We start from the raw sequence: 6134 nt of genomic DNA on the forward strand, positions 1-6134 counted from the left end.
GTACTTTGGATTTAAAATTTTAAAATTAATGAATTAAAAAAATTAGGGCAAATTAGAAAAACTAAATTCGAGTTTTGGTCTAATGTTAGGTATTATCAAAACTTTTCAAAAATATCCAATTTGGTCCATAAGAACAAATGTCACTTAATATTAATTGTTTGGAAATTCTCTTACTCTCTTGTTTTTTTTTTTTTTTTTCTCTATCTCTGATTGTTATCTATCTACCATTGGCTATCGAGTCACTCCCTTGCACATATAATTTCTAAATACAATCACTTGTGCAGTCAACACAAGTTATTAGAAATAGGGTTGTTCATCAACTATCCGTGACCAGCGGATCTGATCGACCACCATAGGAAGTTGTTGTAGGCATCCGGTATGATTTTTGACAACAATTTTGGAGGACCAAAGGCGGCCTATTCAAATAGTGGTCTTAGTTTTTCAATTCCGACAAAGAACCACACCAATCGATCTCTTTTAATATATATAATGTAATAGTTCTTCATATAGTTTAACTATTCAGAAAAATAAGAAATAATAATTCATCTCTAAAATTGTTGTAACTTGTAATAGATATTCCTTAGTAGGTATCCGTTTGGATACGGATTAATTTTTCTGCGTTTAGCGTTTCCACGTTTTCTACCTTTTTTTTTTTTCTTCTTTTTTGCTGCTGCAGGCGTTAGGGACAGGTTTACTGGTCATGCTACTGTTCATGCTACTGTGTATGAACAGTAGCAGTATATGTTGGACTTTTCAGCCCCTTTTCACCTTTTTTTTTTTTTTTTTTTTAAGGAATTTCAGCTTTTACCCGACAAAGTCCACTATAGATTACTTTTCAGTACTGTTCATGGAACCCACAAACACTTTATTCAGAAAAAAAAAATTTAAAAATGGGTCCCACAATACTATTTACACATTTAAAAATTATTTTGGTACAATGTTTTCAGTTTTCAGCAATAAGTTTTATCCAAACGGACCCTAGGTGTAATAACTTCTAAAATTAATATGTCTAAAATTAAACAAACTTTCCATATGCACGTAACAATTATGGAAATAAAAAATCAACAAAAAATAAATCATCTCTCTCAAATTAAATTTTTTTTTTAAAATATAATTATTTGAGTAAGATATTTCCAAAATTATATCTTAAGTTTTATTCTAATGTTACAACTCATAAACAAACTTATTAATATGTTTATTTATTTTATTACAACACATTTTATTCCTAGTAATAAAGATTACTATTCCAATCGTAATCCTCATTCATTATACCAATCGAGTCCTAATATTAAATGGATCTCTTACAATCAGATTTTTTTGAAATCTCTAATTTCCACGCAAAGTAAGCAGATGTGTTCCTTCTCACTTTAGATGTCAAGGTCCACCACATGCAATGATCATGTGGATTGAAGCAGATTTTGTCTCAACCCATATTGGAAGTATACTACCAAACCATATAAAACTATCGCTGATCATGAAGTCAGGATTGATGGTGAGTGGTACAGCGGCAGTTCAACTTTTATAGAAACCGCCCCCAATAGTGCAGCCCTAAAACTCCTCCCAAGAGTCCAAGACCGATCGCACCAACCGATGTGCACTTCTAATTGGAATAAAACATAGAAGCAAAAGAAGTAAAGAACTTTCAAACCATGTTAGATATTATTTTTGCTTAGAAAACAAATAAAATATTTTTAAAAGTTTTGATAGTACCTGGTATTATTATTATTATTATTTTAGAATATTAAGTATTTAACACACACGGAGAAAGGAGAAAATGTCTTAAAGAAACTGATAGTGGCGTATGTTTAAAATGGTTTAACTCTTAAATATACAGCACATACTTTAAACCTTTTTAACTATAGAATTAACCCACTATTTTTTCTTTTAAGAATATTAAGTATTTAACACACAATGAAAGAGGGAAGAAGATCTTAAAGAAACTGATAGTGGTGGAATTTAAACCATACTGGAGCTTTCATATTTTACTTATTTAATGGATTTTTACTTCAAATTAATTTATAATTGTGGACAAACACAATAGGAGCCCACAAAATTTAGAAAAACATTAGAATGAAAAAGTTAATTGTAGCCTAATAATTAAATGCAAATAAAGCTTATATAAATATAGGAAAAAATAGAAATCCTTCTCTCTCTCAAACTCGCTAGAAATTCAGAAAGAGGGCGGTGCCGCCCTAGTGAAGGAAAGCCACGTGACAAGGACCTGCCAGTGGTTAGGTCCGTCCAGTGACCGAGTCAGACTCAGAGTCACAGTCCCAACCGATTAGGATTAGATTTTCACATATAGCCATCGAAAGTGACTCGGTGTGAAGCTAAGCCGTCATTCCGTTGCCACGTTTACACTCCACCCAAACTTAGCTATTACTCCGTAGACAACTCAGCACAGAGTTGGTGGCTGTGAGTCAGAGTCACCACCATAGCACATGTACTCTAACACGTGCATGGCCACTCTTCTTCTTCAATACTATTTTTTTGCTCTGATCACGTATCTGATAGGACACTAACCATATCTTTTTCTCTCCTCTGAGACTTTTAGCCTGTCATGCGTGCAAGCAAAAGTTTATACAGAAGTCAAAAAAAAAAAAAAAAAAAAAGTTAAAACATTTTGGATAAGCAGATCATAAATTCTTAGTGTTAAGACACATGCAAATTTTAGCTTTAGAATATTATTTCTTGCAAGTTAATTGGGTCTCATACTCTCAAGTGTAATGTCCTCCTAAGGTTAGCAATTGCTTTATAGAGTTTGTAGTTGAAGCTGCTTCTTGTCGTTCAGATCTTTTTGCGAACCTAACACTTTTCACGTTTTGGTATATTCGGCAATTTGTTCTCTTAAGTACCTAACTCTTACCGATAAATTATCTGTTGACAGTTCTTTTTTTTACTCTTTTTGATAAAAGTCGATAGTTGTCGACAGATATTGTTGTGTTTAATTATTTAGACAATAAAATAAGATGGATGAAATAAGATAGGTAAATCCCTCGTCCATATCTTTTCGTATGAAAGAACTTGAGTTCAAATTTGCTATCCCCAGTTATTGTAAGCAAATAATTAAATTTAAATAAATTATAAACTACTAAAAATTTTGTGTTTTTCCGGGTCTCTATGGCCAGTAAGGACGCATCAGTTCTCTCTTTCTCTTTTTAAGGCTTTGTTTGAGGGGAAATTATAAGGTTCTCATGTGGGCAAATAGAAATAAATAAAATGTATTTAAGTAAAGAAAATTAATGGAAAAGAATTAAATGTAATAGAATTAAATTTGTTTTAATGTTTTAAATTAAAGGAATAGAATATATCCATATTTGGGAGTAACATAAAGGAAAATAAGTGGAATTATTTTATACTAATATTATTATTAGACATTTATTTTAAAATAAATGGCTAATTATAGGGGTAATTTGAGAGTTTCAGTTAAAAACATTTATTAAATCCAATTTTATTTACTCCAACTCCTAATTTTTTGGAGTAATGAAAATTTGAGATTTTGAAGGAATAATAAAGAATAAGTATTCTCTTCTACTCATTCAATTCTCTGTCAATTAAACTCTCAAACAAAATACTAAAAAAATATTCTAAAATTATTTTTTTCATTATTTCATTTATTTCCCTCTTCCAAATAGGCTATTAGAAAAGAGTCATTAGGCTTTGAGCAACACTAAAAGCACCATGGACTTGATCTAAGCACATTAAAAGAAAGAATAGAAGTGAAGTTAGCTTTCTTTTCGTATACAATGAGAAGCCAAAGTCAAGTATAGAGCAGAAGCCAAATAACATCGTAAGAGCATTAGCATCTGAGAATGAAAAAAAAAAATTATTTTACCATTTAAAAAGATTTTTTTTAATCTATTATACCATCTCATTTAGAGCAACCACATCAGTCCGTTTAAAAATTTCGTCTATTTTACATTACAAACCTACTTTTTCTATTTTACACTACCACATTTCTAAAATACTCACATCAAACTATTTATTTTACACCTCTATTCTAATTAAATAATATTATTTATTATTTATTAATACTCACTCTCACTCTCACCGGTACCTTTACCATTTTACATCCACCACTTACCACAAACCCATTTGAAAAAATCACAACCACCATGCCAAAACCTAAAACAACAACCCATCCACCAATCACTGAGTCAACCGATTCTCACATCCAACTTGCACCCACAACACAGGTTAGAGAGAGGGATTAGACAGAGAGGGAGGGGAGAGAGAAAGAGCCCAAGACAGAGAAAGGAGAAAAGAAGAGGGAGAGAGAGAGAGAGAGAGAGAGAGAGAGATTTTAGGAAGAGAAGGAATAAAAAACATTTTATTTTCGCAACATTGTTATAGTAGGTTCTAAATTTAGGACACTATTGTAGCTTAGTTATAAATTTTTTTACAATTGGCCTCCTAGGTAATGCTTCTCTTTTGTGGTTTGATGCTAAAATATAGCATATTAGGAGTTTTACAACTACTGATGCGCAAATATAAAGTAAACAAAGTTATAAGTTCCAAACCCATCCCAAAGTTACAAGTTACAAGTTAAGCCCCTATTGTAAAAAAAAAAAAAAAAGTTGGAGAGAGGGATGGTATTAGCGGGTTTGCCTCTCTCCAACTTTTTTTTTTTCTCCTCTCTCTTCCTTTTCTCCATTCATCTAAGCCAAACTCTACAATTCAACTCATACAAATCTGATTCTCACCACCTGGATAAGTAGAATTTACTTTTGTGCTCGACTAGAAAGAACCAAAGTTTAACCTTTGGAGACAAAGAAAAATATTGAAGAGGTAAGTGTAAGGATACTTATTTTTATATTGTTATGAGCAATATCGGGTTTCACATAACTTTTTGGTTTGATGGTGACAGTGGTGTATCTAATGGTTTCATACATGTAGTTTGATGATCCTCATGAAAATAAAATGGTCTGCACATCCAAATCCACGATTAATGTCTACACATAAAAAAAAAAAATTTTAAATTATTATATATATATTTCTTGTGTATTCACATACTCAGGTTTATAATCTTCTAATTGTTTAATTTACATATGAATTTGCAATACTTGAACAATCTGACAGATCTCAACAGTGCATAAATTTCAACTTTGAATCTTTCCGATCTTTAATTTTTTTTTGGCCTTTTGAAAGTTTTAACATTTAAGTTTTTAGGTTACTTTTTTGCATCATCTAAAACTATCTAGAAGATTTCAACAACAATATATAGCCAAGGATTTATTTTTTTAGGGTAACCCATCTTTCTCTTATATTTCCCTTACTATTCCTTAGCTTACATTATAGATTTATATATATATATATATATATATATATATATTCATCAAGCTGTTTAGTTGATTTTGTTCTCGAAATTGGTTTCCAGCGTTGGACATTGCACAGTGAAATTTTGGTTTCAAAGTTTATTCCTATACAGTTCATAAATAGCTAATGTAATTTGGGGTGTTTTTTTCTTCTTCTTTTTTTTTTTTTCTTAACCCAGTGTCTCACTCTGTTCTTCACTGCAATTTTTGTGAAATCATACAATGCAAACTCCTTCACAGTCAGTGTCCAATATCCAAAATTTGAAACCGTCAGACAGGTTTCAACACCTATAGCCATGGATTTTTTTCTTATATTTATTTATTTATTGTGTAGTCACATATTATTTGTTTTGTTTCAATAAATTCTAGGCTCATAATCTTTTAATTGTTTAATTTAAATATGAATTTGCAATTTTGAACAACCTGATTTAATTTTGAATCGTCCTAATCTTTATTTTATTTTATTTTATTGGCCTTTTGAAAGTTTTAACATATAAATTTTTAGGTTAATTTTTTACATTATCTTAAACTGTCTAGAAGACTTCAACAACAATATATTGTCATGGATTATTATTTTTATAACAATTTCAATTTTTGGTATTCTATATTTTCAGATATAGTAGGTCTAGATTAGAATAAATTACAATTTGTTTTAGAATTGTCTTTATATGTTGGACGCATATATATATATATGTGTGTGTGTGTGTGTGTGTGTGTGTGTGATAATTTGATAGAAATATTGTTTTACCATTGTATGTTTTGATTCTAAATATGCATGTTTGGAAATGATGTTTATGCATATATTAGAGTTTTTAGGGA

Source organism: Castanea sativa, chromosome 9 (assembly GCF_040712315.1).
Source record: "Castanea sativa cultivar Marrone di Chiusa Pesio chromosome 9, ASM4071231v1".
Taxonomy (NCBI): domain Eukaryota; kingdom Viridiplantae; phylum Streptophyta; class Magnoliopsida; order Fagales; family Fagaceae; genus Castanea; species Castanea sativa.